The 13,153-nt window shown below is 40.6% G+C and overlaps 1 long non-coding RNA gene across 1 annotated transcript in view; it reads right to left on the bottom strand.

Annotated features, from left to right (window-relative positions):
- Positions 1-9,830: 9,830 nt before the first annotated feature.
- The window catches only part of LOC110477926 (uncharacterized), a 306,989-nt gene continuing 303,666 nt past the window's right edge, over positions 9,831-13,153 (bottom strand). Inside the window, exon 11 of the long non-coding RNA XR_014954343.1 lies at positions 9,831-13,106. This is a non-coding gene — a long non-coding RNA (uncharacterized LOC110477926). The remainder of the gene's footprint in view (positions 13,107-13,153) is intronic.

Below are 13,153 nucleotides of genomic sequence, written 5' to 3' on the forward strand. Positions count from 1 at the left end.
GATCATTATTTTAATCCAAAACCAGGGTTACCAGACTTTCCATGTAGCTACACGCCATTGTCACATGATCTCAGCTGCATGACTTTCTCAGTGAGGGCTTGGTTCTTCTCATCCCCAACTGCCCTGTTTGGAGAAAAGCTGAGGAAATCACTGGTAATTTGCTGAGCTGTTTTGGCCATGATTTGCAGGGAGCCTATCACCTGCTGACATATGCATGCTATTCATCTCATACTGAAATCCCTCACGCAAGTCTCTTATTCACAAAAAAGGTGTTGGAGGCAAAAAAGGAATACATTATTTTTCCCTTCTAGATATCTTTTAAATGTGGCCTTTTGTCTCCTGCTCAGGTTTATTTATATACTTTGGCACATCAGACAAGTGACTGGCAATGTTAAATACTGTGATTTGAATTAGTGGTTTGTGTAGCGTCCAAATAATCTGAATAAAGTCCATTACAAAAATGCTGGAAATTGACATTACATCTATGTTGATGCACATTTCAGTTGCCAAAAAAAGAGCAGTTTGGCTGGAGGATCCAACAAAATCTGCTTAGTGGGTCTTCCTTGGCGAGAGCCCACAAACAGATTGCTTTCATACACTACTCCCTTAATCACTGTAAAGAGGTTTCAGAGAGATTAATAATAACTAGTGCAGTTGTTACACCCACGTACAGTGACTCAGACACACGGCCCAGGGAGAGTCTTTACCTGTGTGGGCCACACAGACACATGCCAATATTTAGTCCAATAAAGTTGTCTTTCCAGCAGAATGAATGATTGTCTTGGAGGTAGATGATGACAGGGCTGTCAAACAAGTCCCTATACTGCGACACAGCCCAATATATAACAGCATCTCACTAGAGCCACATTAAAAGCTGCAGTGAAATCCTCTCACTCTCTCTCCCTTTCTCCCTCCAATATCAGCAACACTGATTAAAACAAAATAATATCTAGTCCCAGCGTCATGCTGTGCTGCAGTGAGAGGACTCTAAGAGTAATGAGGGCCCATTTAGTTTAAATGAATTTTTGGCCAGTGTTTCTGAGCTCAGGGCTGAGGCAGCTGGCTCTTAGTCAGATGCAATGCAGGCAGGAGGTGATCACACAGGGCTGTGGCAGCGGGGGATGGTGGAGGAGTTCTGAGCTGCTGCTGCTCCTCAAGCTAAATATGTGGATAGCCTTGGTGCTACTGACTGAGCTGGCCACAGCAGACACCCATCCATGGTTTTGTCTCTTTTGGACCTGTTATTTAGCTTAAATTTTGTGGGGTTTATGTAATCTCATCCCCTATTTCTGACATAAAAGAGCAGCAATTGTGATTTGATTAACCTCCCTGGGAAAGGGAGTGCTCAGGAATACTCTATCCAAGTCTTTAGTCAGCTACAGATTAGCAGAGAATAATAATTCAGTGGCCATTACAGAGCAAGTTCCATGTAGCAACCCAAGTTAAATAATTATGGATTGCCTCCGGCTTGCAGCTCATTTGATAGCAAAGCTCCTATTGACTTCAATGGCGTGGGAGATTGTGGAAGCCTTGGCAGGAGTAAGTCAACCATAACATTATCTATGAAAATAAAAGCCTTCCAACAAGAGAAATAGAGATAAACTGAGGACAATTAGGAAGTATTTGAGCTCTCATTCCTACCTGCAATATGGTAGGAAGTCAGGCTCTAAATTAATTAATTTTGTGGTCAAAAAGACATAAGACAACAAGCCACTTTGGAGAGGAAGAAAAAAAACCATATCCTGTTTGGCTAACTCGTTCTCCTTCTATGAGAATGTAATCCACTTGGATGAGGAAAAGACTTGTGGCTGTTGTTTACCTGGACTTTAGTAAAGCTTTTGCCACTGTTTCCCACACTATTCTCCCAGAAAAGCTGGCTGCTCATAGCTGAGATGGGGTAAAAACCTGTCTGGATGGCCTGAGCTAGAGAATTATGGTGAATGTACTTAAATACAGATGGTCACTGGTGGTGTTTCCTAGGACTCTGTTCTGGAGCCATTACTGTTTAATGGTTTTATCCATTATTTGGGTGAGGGGATCAGGTGCGCCCCCAGTCAATTTGCAGATGACACTAAGAGTGTTGATCTGCTGGAGGGCAGAGAGGCTGGATCAGTGGGCCAAAGCCAATTGTATGAAGTCCAACAAGATGAGGCACTTGGGTCACAGCAACGCTGTGCAGCAATACAGGCTTAGGGAAGAGTGGCTGGAAAGTTGCCTGGCTGAAAGGGACCTGGAGGAGCTGATTGACAGCCACTGACTGTAAGCCAGAAGGTGTTCAGGTGGCCAAGAAAGCCAATGGCATCCTGGCCCATATCAAGAACAGTGTGGAAAGCAGGACCAGGGCAGTGATCATCCCCCTCCACTCAGCACTGATGAGGCCACACCTTGAATTCGGTATTCCTTATTCAGTTTTGTATGCCTCATTCATTTCTTGAATGAGGTGCTGGAGTGAGTCTAGAGGAGGGCAGTATAGCTGGAGAACCATCTGGATCACAGTTTTTATCAGGTGTGGCTGAGGAATCTAGGGTTGCTTAGCCTGAAGAAAAGAAGGTTTATGGAACTCTTACCAAACCATGCAGTTGCCTGAAGGGAGGCTGAAGGGAGGCTGTAGTCAGCTGGAGGCCAATCTCTGCTGCCAAGTGACAAATGCAAGGATGAGAAGAAATAGCCTCAAGTTGCACCGGGCGAGATTTAGATTTGGTATTAGGAAAAAAAAACTTCACTGAAATGGTTGTCAAGCAGTGGAACAGCCTGCCCTAGGAAGTGGTTGATTCACCATTCCTGGAGGTATTTAAAAGACATGTAGGTGTGTTCTTTGGTTTAGTGAAAGATTTGACTGTGTTACATTTGTGGTTGGACTCAATGTTATCAAAGGTCTTTTTTAACCTAAATTATTCTATTATCCTCTTTGATGAAAAGCAGGAGAAACTCCTTTTCTGACCTTCAATGTCTCCCTGTGGAGAAGGGGCACAGAATTTATTTGGGGCAGTCTGGCTTACCTAAGATTTTCTTTTCAAGTTGTTTCTCTAACCCCTCCACCCAGGCCAAATCACACAGAGAAAATGACAGGACTATGGAGAGGGGCAAATTCACAGCAAAGTGTGAAGTACAATGTGAAACTGAAAAAAAGGTTTGGTTTTCTTGTTTTAAGAGAGGAAGTCAAATAGAGATTGAAATTTAACTTATGTTTAAAGTTTTTGTCCTTTTGGAAACCTGAAGAAAAGCACAAAGAGCTTCAATAGTCATAAAAACTTTTGGACCAGAAATCACATAAATAAATTTCTGCATCCCAAAGTTGTATTAGTTTCCTCCCATAATTTTTGCTACGAAATAGGCTGCTTCTTTAAATTCATCATGTTCAGCACTGTCAGCTAATCAGTTTAGTTACAGACTGGTTGGATAAGCGCAGTGTTTCAATAGACAACCCCCTAAATGGATCTTTAGACCCTCAAATAAATTAGAAACTCCCATATTATTTTAAATTCCTGGCTATTTGCCAGAAAAGTAGCATGCAATACATATGATAAAGTGTGAAGGTGTCTGTATTTATGAAACATGAGTGTGGGAAAATAGAACTGATTTTTTGTTTTTGTTTTTTTTTTTTTTCAAATTTCTATATATTTATTGAAATTGGCAGCTTCAATTAATTTACTTAATTTAATTAATTTGACTTAGGTGCAAGCCACATGTACTTTAGAATTGTGTATGTTGTTTGTCTTGCTTGTTTTGCATAATCTGTCAAAAGCTACATTGCAGAGGGCCCCAAAGATCCTCTGTGGCATAAATGGCTTGATGTGCCATGTACAGATATGTACAGAAGCCTCTCTTCAACCAAAGTAGCTTTTAATGCATTGTCAAGACTTTCCAACTCAACAGGAAGAGTTCGTAAAATAAGAAAGAAATAAACAGGCTCAGCCTATAGACATGTTTTAATACAGCAGGAAAAAAAACCCCAAATAAATTGGTAAAAAGGTCAGAAAGATGAAGGGAACAGGGAGGAATGGAGAAAGGACTGACATGATCAATAGTTTGCCAAAGGAAGCACTGCTGCTATGAGGCCTGCACTCAGTTATGAGATAAGAGAGAATGATAGACCTACACCACTAGAAGTCACACAAGGTCAGGAAAAAACCCACAGAGAGTGTGGGCTGTCCAGTGCACCATGTGGAATAACAGTGATAAGATTGTTTAATGGTAACACAACTATAGAAAATGTATAGCTTAGAAGTCACTGTTTAAAATTGTTATGGGGGTTAATTTTTTTCCCCTGCATTCATTTATAGCCTTTCTTTTTAAGTAAAAACCTCTCTGATAAACACTGGGAGAATAATTTCAAAATACATAACATATTTGGACATGGTTACTTAATAGATTTATAGTTACCAGAAAATTTAGTAACTAAATGTCCAGCAGTAAAAATTTAAATAGTTAACTTGGACATGTAGTCAATTTCTTTCCTATCCACAAATCTCCTTATTTTTAATTTTAACTTACTCTGAGTATAATTTCCAAAAACTGTTGGTTGTTTGTGAGCATCTTTTTGTAGGTTTTAAAAAAAACAAAACAAAACAAAACAAAACAAAAAACCCCAAAAAACCCTCAATCAAATCAGTTTGGATTTCATGTGTTATTCACATGGTATTTTGGTATTTCTGTGACACTGCTGAATAATTATGTGTCTGTGAAAGTGTTTGGTAAAAATTTAAAGGATTCCAAATCTGCTAAAAAAATATTGACTGTTCTGAAGTACATTCTTGACAGTAAATTTTTTCTGCCAGAATATTTATAGGAAGCAAACATAAAATGGACAGAAACACTGTCAATAAGAGAAATGAAAAAAACTTTCCCAGTTCTTTTCAGACAACAGCAATAGTTCATTATCTTATTCTTCCAACTGGTTAAAAATTTTTATTCTAGTTGTTTTTTGAGGGCATAAACCAAAGCCACCTTTGCAAATCACTATAGTGCTTAATTGGGATGTTTTTTCTTAAAATTTTTCCTCTGTGCAGAGGAAAGCAGAGAGGGAAGTTTCCACTTGGTCCCTCCTTGCCACACCTAGCAGAAATTCATAGAGGTTTTCAATATTTTTTATGTGTTCCCCTGTCCCTTCCCCTGCACCAGAGTGTGAAGTGTCTGCATATGATATCATTACTGGGGATGAGCTTCTACTGAATGCAATAATGTGAGCAAAATGGCCTTTTCAGCGCCTGCTGTGCCAACTGCAAAGGCTGCTTCCCTTCATGGCCTGCTGGTGCTGTGGTTCCTCATTGCGGGCATGGTGACATGGAGAGCTGTGTGACAGACACATCTGTCTGCCACTGACTGAGAGGAGCCTCTGGACCTCTGTAGCAGTACAAATCTGTGAGTGGAATTGTGCCTGACTGTGTGAGGGGAACCTCCCATGACAATAGTGGGAATGGGAAGGGGCAGTGTATCCATACCCAGCCTGGCCTACTTTTTCTGAAACCAAAAATAAAACTGTCAGAATATGAGATATTGATGATTCTGAGATTGTAGAAAGTCTCTGTCTTTCAGCCCCACTGCCAAAGAAGAAGCCATAATTCATCTGTGCTGGTTTCAAGGTTGTTTATTCTTGCTCATCTCTAACATGTTCTGCTGCCCTGCCGCAGGTCTGTCCTGCAGGGCAGCGTGTGGGTCTCTGCCCTCAGTGGGATGTTACAAACATTATATACCAGAAACTACCTGTGCTGTATTTACAATAATGTGCCAATATCTGTCACCTACGTTGAACAGTGTGTCCCCAGCCTAAACCAATAGAAAAATGCCAACACTACAGTGAAACATGGAGGGCATGAAGAAGGAGAAAAAGGACAAGACACACCCAATTTCCTCTATCTTGTCCCCTTTGGACCCCTAATCTAGAATCCTAAAATTTACTTTTGCACCCGTGGCACACTTAATTATTACTCATATCAAACACTCAGAGCTTGTAATTCACCCTGTAAGATTGAAAACTCTTTTCCATGGGCAGAGATCAGAGACAGTGTCTCTGGAGGCTCTGTACAGGCGGTTCCTGACCCCCTGCCAGGGTTCCAGGCCTTCCAGAGCAGCCAGAGGGAAGCTCTGGATTCCCATGTAAAACTACATAACTACATACAGGTTCTGTTGTCACTCCCAGACTGCCTTCTCTCTTTGAGAGTTAATAGTATGTGTAACCCTTTGTAGCAAATGCTGTAGTGGGAATTAATGCTTTGGAGAGTCCACACAATGCTGGAGGTCAGAGAGTCAAAGATACACTTCTGTTTATCCCCTTGCAGTAAGGCAGGATTTAAATGCTCATTCTGAGATTCTCCCTTGCAGCCTCCCTTGACCCAGTCTGGAGTTAGCTGTGACTAATTAAAAGAGAATAAATATGTCAGTGGTGACCCCAGGGATAACACAGAAACAGGTCTTAATTTCCAGTTTTCAGATGTTGAACTGTGATGAAATGGCAACAGTGATACAGTGCTTCACAGTCCTATTAATTCTACTTTATACAGCTAGTGTACAAAATCTGATGGAATGAATGACCTTGACTGTACTTCCCTTCACTCCCTAGATATAGCCCAATATATCCTAATTGGGACAGATACCACTGGCACCTCAAACAAATGTTATTTGTCCAATCATAATTTTTTTTAGCGTCACAGCATATCTGCTGCTCTTATGTGCTCTTGCTGTGACCAGTCCTTCAATTTTCTGGAGGAATCATCAGCTACTAGTCCTTAATTTTCAAAATTGCATGCATTCCTGTATCAGGAACTTACACAGAAGAAATTGTGAGGACAGTACCACGTTTGGTCTGTGAGGAGACACCGTATCAGAATTTGCCATACTAGCAGGCACCATGATTTAGAAATCAAGAGGCAAAGCACCAAAGTGAAGCCATCATCAGCTAGCCTGGCTGAGCATATAAACCAGTGAACAAGGCTGCCAAGCTGAAGGAGCACAGAACCCTAAACCTGCCTTCAAAAACAACACAAGGTGCGAACTTCAGGCTTGTCAATCTGTGCCACTGTCCAATACTACAATGAATAAATCATTATGCTAGAAATTAAACTCAGCTTTTAGCTTGCCTGGGATGGTGCCAGCCTATGTCTGAAGCATGCCTGAGGGGACGGCAAGCCGCAGGATGGTGAACTGAGCAATTCATGACAACTTGTGCTGCTGCCACCCTCAGCCATCCTAAGCGGGTCAACGATACAGAGTATGTTCAGAGAGGAGACTGAGACAGAAAAATAACTCAGAAGTGTATCTTTCTCTTTGCTGAGATTTCCCCTCTGCCCGGTTCCTGGGAACATGCCACGCATTGTGTAGATAATAGGTGGCAGGGAAAATGTCATGGCCCACTCCCTATCCTTCATTGTGTATTTGCCCACATTTGTTCATTTGCCCCTTCTCTATCTCCTCTTGTCTAGGGGGCTTTTCTCATGGCATCAGCTGCTTTGACTCAGTTACTTTTTATAACCTATACAGCTTGTTTTTTTGGGTTTTTTGTTTTTTTTTTAAGATGAGGATGGGGTTATTTCTACACCATGTCTGGATTTGAGAAGCTATTTGTAAAAGAAGGGAGGGTTGAACTCACACACAGGTGAACTGAGACCCCAGTGCACATGAGGGCATAATGTGGGCTTCTTATTTATGGGAGCACAGATGAAGGGGAGAGAACTCTGAAGTCATTGGTTGACTAAATAAATAATCTGTGCCTATTATATGCCTTCAAGCCTTCCAAAGGAGCTACATAAAGTGCCACATAAAATGTCATTGGATTTAAATCCCTGGAGATTAGTCAGTTGCCAAACATCATGATAACAAATCAACTCTGATATCTAAAGCACATAATCTAAAGAAACTGACCATCCCACTGAACTGCACAGGATCATGCAAAACTACATATAGATGAGCTGAGTTCAGAAGTTTAGTCCATTGGGCACTATTTTCTCACCTACACAAAGCACTTTCTGTCCTCCCCTCATTCCTACTATACTGAAAAGGGGCTTGTGTGTTGAGATTTTCAGGCAAAATTTTTCTGCCAGTTCTGCTGGTGTCACTGGAGTGACGAGTTATTAAAGCAGTATAGCTGTCTGTAAAATTCAGCACAGAGAAAATACACGTACTGGCCCATGTACTGCTTTTCAAAAAACCCAAAACAACCAAACAAAAAATAAATTAAAAAAAAAAATCCACCAGCAGGGTTAGGACGTAATGAAACTTAAATCTTTTATTTCTGACAGAATGATTTGTTTGTAAGCACAATGTTTCCAACATGTGACTTTAGAAAGGTGTTACATGATTTTAAGGAAATCAACCTCCTTCTGCTTCCTTTCTATGGAAACATGAACTTACTGAAATTGTTGCACTTTTAAAGCATAAATCATTGTGAAAAATAAACTCATAAGAAACATATTTGTTATCTACATTCAGGCTTTTATTATTTCCAGTCTAATATTCTGCTAATGACTAATCAGTCTGATAACTTTTAGGGATAGAATTTGCTATTTTGGGCTATTTCCCTAGATGAAAGTTATTTCTATAGAAGTTATTCTTAGAAGCATTTATGGAAGAAAGGGAGCAAGTGAAGCACCAGTAGAGGAGTGACTCACCACAGCACTACTAATTGCTAACCAAAAAATAAAGTCTTTTGCTTTGTGAATCAGAAAATCAGCTGCATTTAAAAAAACCCCAAAAATGCTATATATTTGAGAACCAAACACTGCCTGTGATCTTTTGATATTAAAACTATATGGGATGGGTGCACAACCAAAAACAGTGACTGACAAATATCTGAAATTAATCCTTTCAAAATCTATATCTCTCCACATCATTTACCTGCCAACCCAATTTCCCATCGCTCTTGCTTCTTTCTTTATCATCCCTGCAACATCTGTTTGCCTTTGATTTTTTCATCTTCTGTTGTTCTCCATCTTAAGTAAAAGGCAGCTAAAGGTACTGCTAGCAGCCTGCAAAAATTTCAATTTCTAGGTATCTGGCTAGGATCCAGGCAGGTCAGTGGCATCTGAAAGTGATCACCACCTCATGCCTGCTTGCTGACCTCAGTGACATTTATTGTGAACTGGCCACAGCAGTAATCTCAGCAGGAATCACCCACTTTTTGCTGCAATCAAGCCATCATCTCCCCTGCAGAGTCCAGATTGTGGCAGGGCTGTCTCAAAGAAACCACAGAAACAGACACCTTCATCTTCCTCTTCCTTTTAAATATATTAAAACAACTCATTATTCTTATTTTCCAGTTTATACAGAAGTAGCATAAGACCTAAGGCTGTCCAGAGCTGTGGCTCTGCTTAAATACTCTGCAGATGACTTAAAAATAAGCATTACTCTATGTAACTGAATAAACTAAGTAAGTGTGGGTAAAAAGCTCAGAGTTTATTGAGGTGACACATTATCTTTCTCTCCAGGCAACTGGTTTGCTTGCTGTGTCCAGCAAAAGAGAGAGAGAAAAAAAGTCTCCATGTCTCATGATGCAGCCTGATCATAGCTGTTTCCAGGAGAGCTGAAGAACTGTTTCCCCCTTTCTTCCTCTCTTCCTATGTTGTGATCTGTCAAAACCAGGAACTGGTTTGTCCTTTGCTCTTCACATATCTAAAGAGAAACATTTTTCTCCCTTCCCTTCCCTTCCCTTCCCTTCCCTTCCCTTCCCTTCCCTTCCCTTCCCTTCCCTTCCCTTCCCTTCCCTTCCCTTCCCTTCCCTTCCCTTCCCTTCCCTTCCCTTCCCTTCCCTTCCCTTCCCTTCCCTTCCCTTCCCTTCCCTTCCCTTCCCTTCCCTTCCTCTCCCCTTCCCCCTCCTCCTTCCCCTTTTCCCTTCCCCTTTTCCCTTCCCCCTTCCCCTTCCCTCCCTCCCAGGACTACCTGTGAATATTTTTGTAGTGCAAAAGCAAGTCCCTTATCCCCTCAGGGAACTTACACTACCATTAGAAAATGAAATTTTCCATTTCAGAGAACTGTACTGTCAGATTTCCATTAATGTTTTACCCTTTTCAATGCTCATGAGAAATCTCTCTACCTTTCTTTTTCATATTTTTCTTTCCCCAAGAAATCCCAGCTACCAATATGAGAATTTGGCCCTTTTTTTTTTTCACTTTCTTTAATCAGCAATGGACATGAAAATATAATCTCTGTAGGTATAAACAATCAAAGGGAAAGCAATTTTAAAAAAGAAACCTTTACTTAAGGGAAAAAAATAGCAATCCATGGTTGAAACTACATCAGGGATGTTTGGAGCCTGCCTCGACATTTTGTGGTGCTTGGATAGCCAATAGAATTTATATCATGAATCAGGTTAACCATGATTTAAAGGTCTTTCTATTTAAACACACAAATCACAATTGAGTAGAATTTTATTCCCAGAATAATGTCATCTAAGTCATCTTGGTTAAATTTTTCCTATTCATTGTGTTCAGGAATTAACTTTTCATTATTGAATATTGAATTAATTTGCTTACAGATAGTTCCTGTAAGGGACTGAGTCACAAACATTCAAATTCAGATATCTAAATCTGAATTTCCAGTGCTGGAAAACTTTGGCTCATTGTTGTGTAGCCTCCAAGAGGGGAGATGACATTTATCAGTTTACACCACTGAGGGAACCTGTTCCTGACCTGGGTGTGGGAACTGATGTACTGACTAGAGGCAAGACATATCACAGCCCCCAGTCTGGTGATGCTCTGATGGGTAATGGTTCTGCAGCTTTGAGTCACAGAAGCAGACCCAGGGCTCAGGCCCCATCTTATACTCCTTGACAGCAGGTCCAAAGAGAGGAGGATGAAACTACTTGAAAGGGGAAGGAAGAGTTCATGCCACCAATTAAAAGCCAGGATAAATAATTTCCTGCATACTTTCATCCACCTGACAGGCCAAAATGAGCAAATCTGTTCCTCTGTTGTGATGGCTCTTCATTTCCCAAGGCTCCTGCAGAAGAGACACACTTCTAAACTTGAATCATCTAATACAGGCACTGAGGTCCTCTACATATTCACCGGGGAACAATTCAAAGTGCATGAGTAAGGAATATCTTGAATAAATGATGCTCTTTAGCATGAATACAGACATAGTGTGTCAGACCAAAGAACCAGCTAAGCCACCACTCTGCCTTTGACATAGCCAACAGCAGATGCTTGGGGAAGAGCAGAAGAGTAGGACATTCATACCTAAATTTTCTTCCTCAGTTACTTTTTCACCTACCCATAGTCATATATCATGTGGACTTCCTAATGTGTCCATAGTTTGTATAAATTTAGAGAAACAAATTTGCCTGTCTCTCTTTGAACCCAGGTAAATATTCAGTGTCTGTATCTGAGGGCCGGTATGTGAGAACATTCATGGGAGATCACTGTGAAACTGTGACACTGTTTGCTGTCTGTGGAAGCAAACTTGAGAGGTATGAGTGAAATTGGGAACCAAAGGACAGTGCAAGCACAGAAATATTTTTCTAGCCCTTTTCCTACCTCTGAGATGCACTCACAGCTTCTTGCTGTATGAAAGGCATGCTGAGTGCAATGTGAAAATGTATCTGAGTTAGATGTGTGGAAGGTTCCAAGCTGATGAAGTACATAGATCAGATGCCACATACAGTCCATCAAGTTTTTTGATGTGACCATCTTAAGGACATTTCTTATCACATCTGTTATCATCAGACAAAAATAGCTGTCATAAATCCAAACTAAACTTGCACAGAGTGTAAGGAATGGAAAAATTGGGTTGGTGTTACCATTTAATTACTAACAATCTACTGGGCATTTTGGCATCTTTTCATAGATTATACTCTTTTTCTCCTTAGAATTGTAAATAAATATGTGGAAAAAATTCTAAAGTGTAAGCTCAATTTAAGGTCACATATGCCAAATAATCAATTTTTTTATCAATTTCTTGCATTGCACAACAAATCTGAACTCAGCTTGCCATAAAATGTCACCAACAGATTCTGTTGGTTGCAGCACTTTGTGCTGTGACTAGGGTTGTTGCAGTGTGGATGAATTCAGTATGAAGGGAACTTGTTATTTACTACAGAATCATGGAATCATAGACATTTTTAGGTTGGAAAGGATCTTTCAGATCATCAAGTCCAACTGTTACTTTCACCAAGTCTACCACTAAATCAGTTTTCACAGATACAGTATAATGAGCTTGTGGAAAGTATGATACCAATTACAGGTTATTGAAAAGCTTTAGTAACCCTTTGAATCTTGCCAGGATAAACACTCACTGTAGTTACTCTAGTTTTTAAAAATTGTAATTCATAGGAATATGTTTTTGGTTCTGCTTCTGTTACAAAAAAAATATCCAGTAATGAACTGCAGAGATCTTTTTAGCCAGGACATACTGAAGCTACTAAAAAATGTGCAATTGGATGAGAGCTTCAGTGGGCTATGAAAAGGCATACACTCAAGAAGAAACAGCATTTGGATGTGTAAGAACTTAACCTAAATGAGGTGTAGACTGGACTGTCTTGAGCCATGAGCATGGCAGGCAACTGCTTAGGAGAGGAGATTGCTGGGATGTTGCTTGTGCCAGTAAATTTTGCTTCTGCCAAAGTCTCATACTTCAGACCTGTTGCTATCTGGGTTAGTTTTGAATGCAGAGGAAGAGGTTGAATTATGGATTATGCCAAGATACATCATTATATATCTCTAGCTCTCAGGCAATATAAAATGATGCAGGCTCTTACCCCTCTTCATGGAATCACAGACTTGCTGAGGTTGGAAAGGACCTCTGGAAGTCATCTGGTCCGACCTCCTTGCTCAAGCAGAGTGACCTAGAGCAAGTTACTGAGGACTGTGTCCAGATGGCTTTTGGGTATCTTCAAGGAGGGAGACTCCACATCCTCCCTGGATAACATATTCCAGTTTGGTCACACTTGCAGTAAAATGAAGGGTTTCCTGATGTTCAGACAGAGCCTCCTGTGTTCCAGTTTCTGCCCACTGCCACTTCCGATCCACACCAGAAATTGTACAGGCCTGGTCTGGTCTTGGCCCTTCAATTTTGAGATGATTAATTCAAGGCTGCCTACATGGCCATAAGCTGACTTGGTAGCCCATCACCAAAAGCTAGCTCCAGCTTTTAAGTTGCTTCAGGACTGTAAACTTGAACTATACAATTAAAAAAAAAAAAATATGGTGCATACAAATTCAAGACA

This window comes from Lonchura striata, chromosome 3, assembly GCF_050655825.1.
Source record: "Lonchura striata isolate lonStrDom1 chromosome 3, ASM5065582v1, whole genome shotgun sequence".
Classification (NCBI taxonomy): Eukaryota; Metazoa; Chordata; class Aves; order Passeriformes; family Estrildidae; genus Lonchura; species Lonchura striata.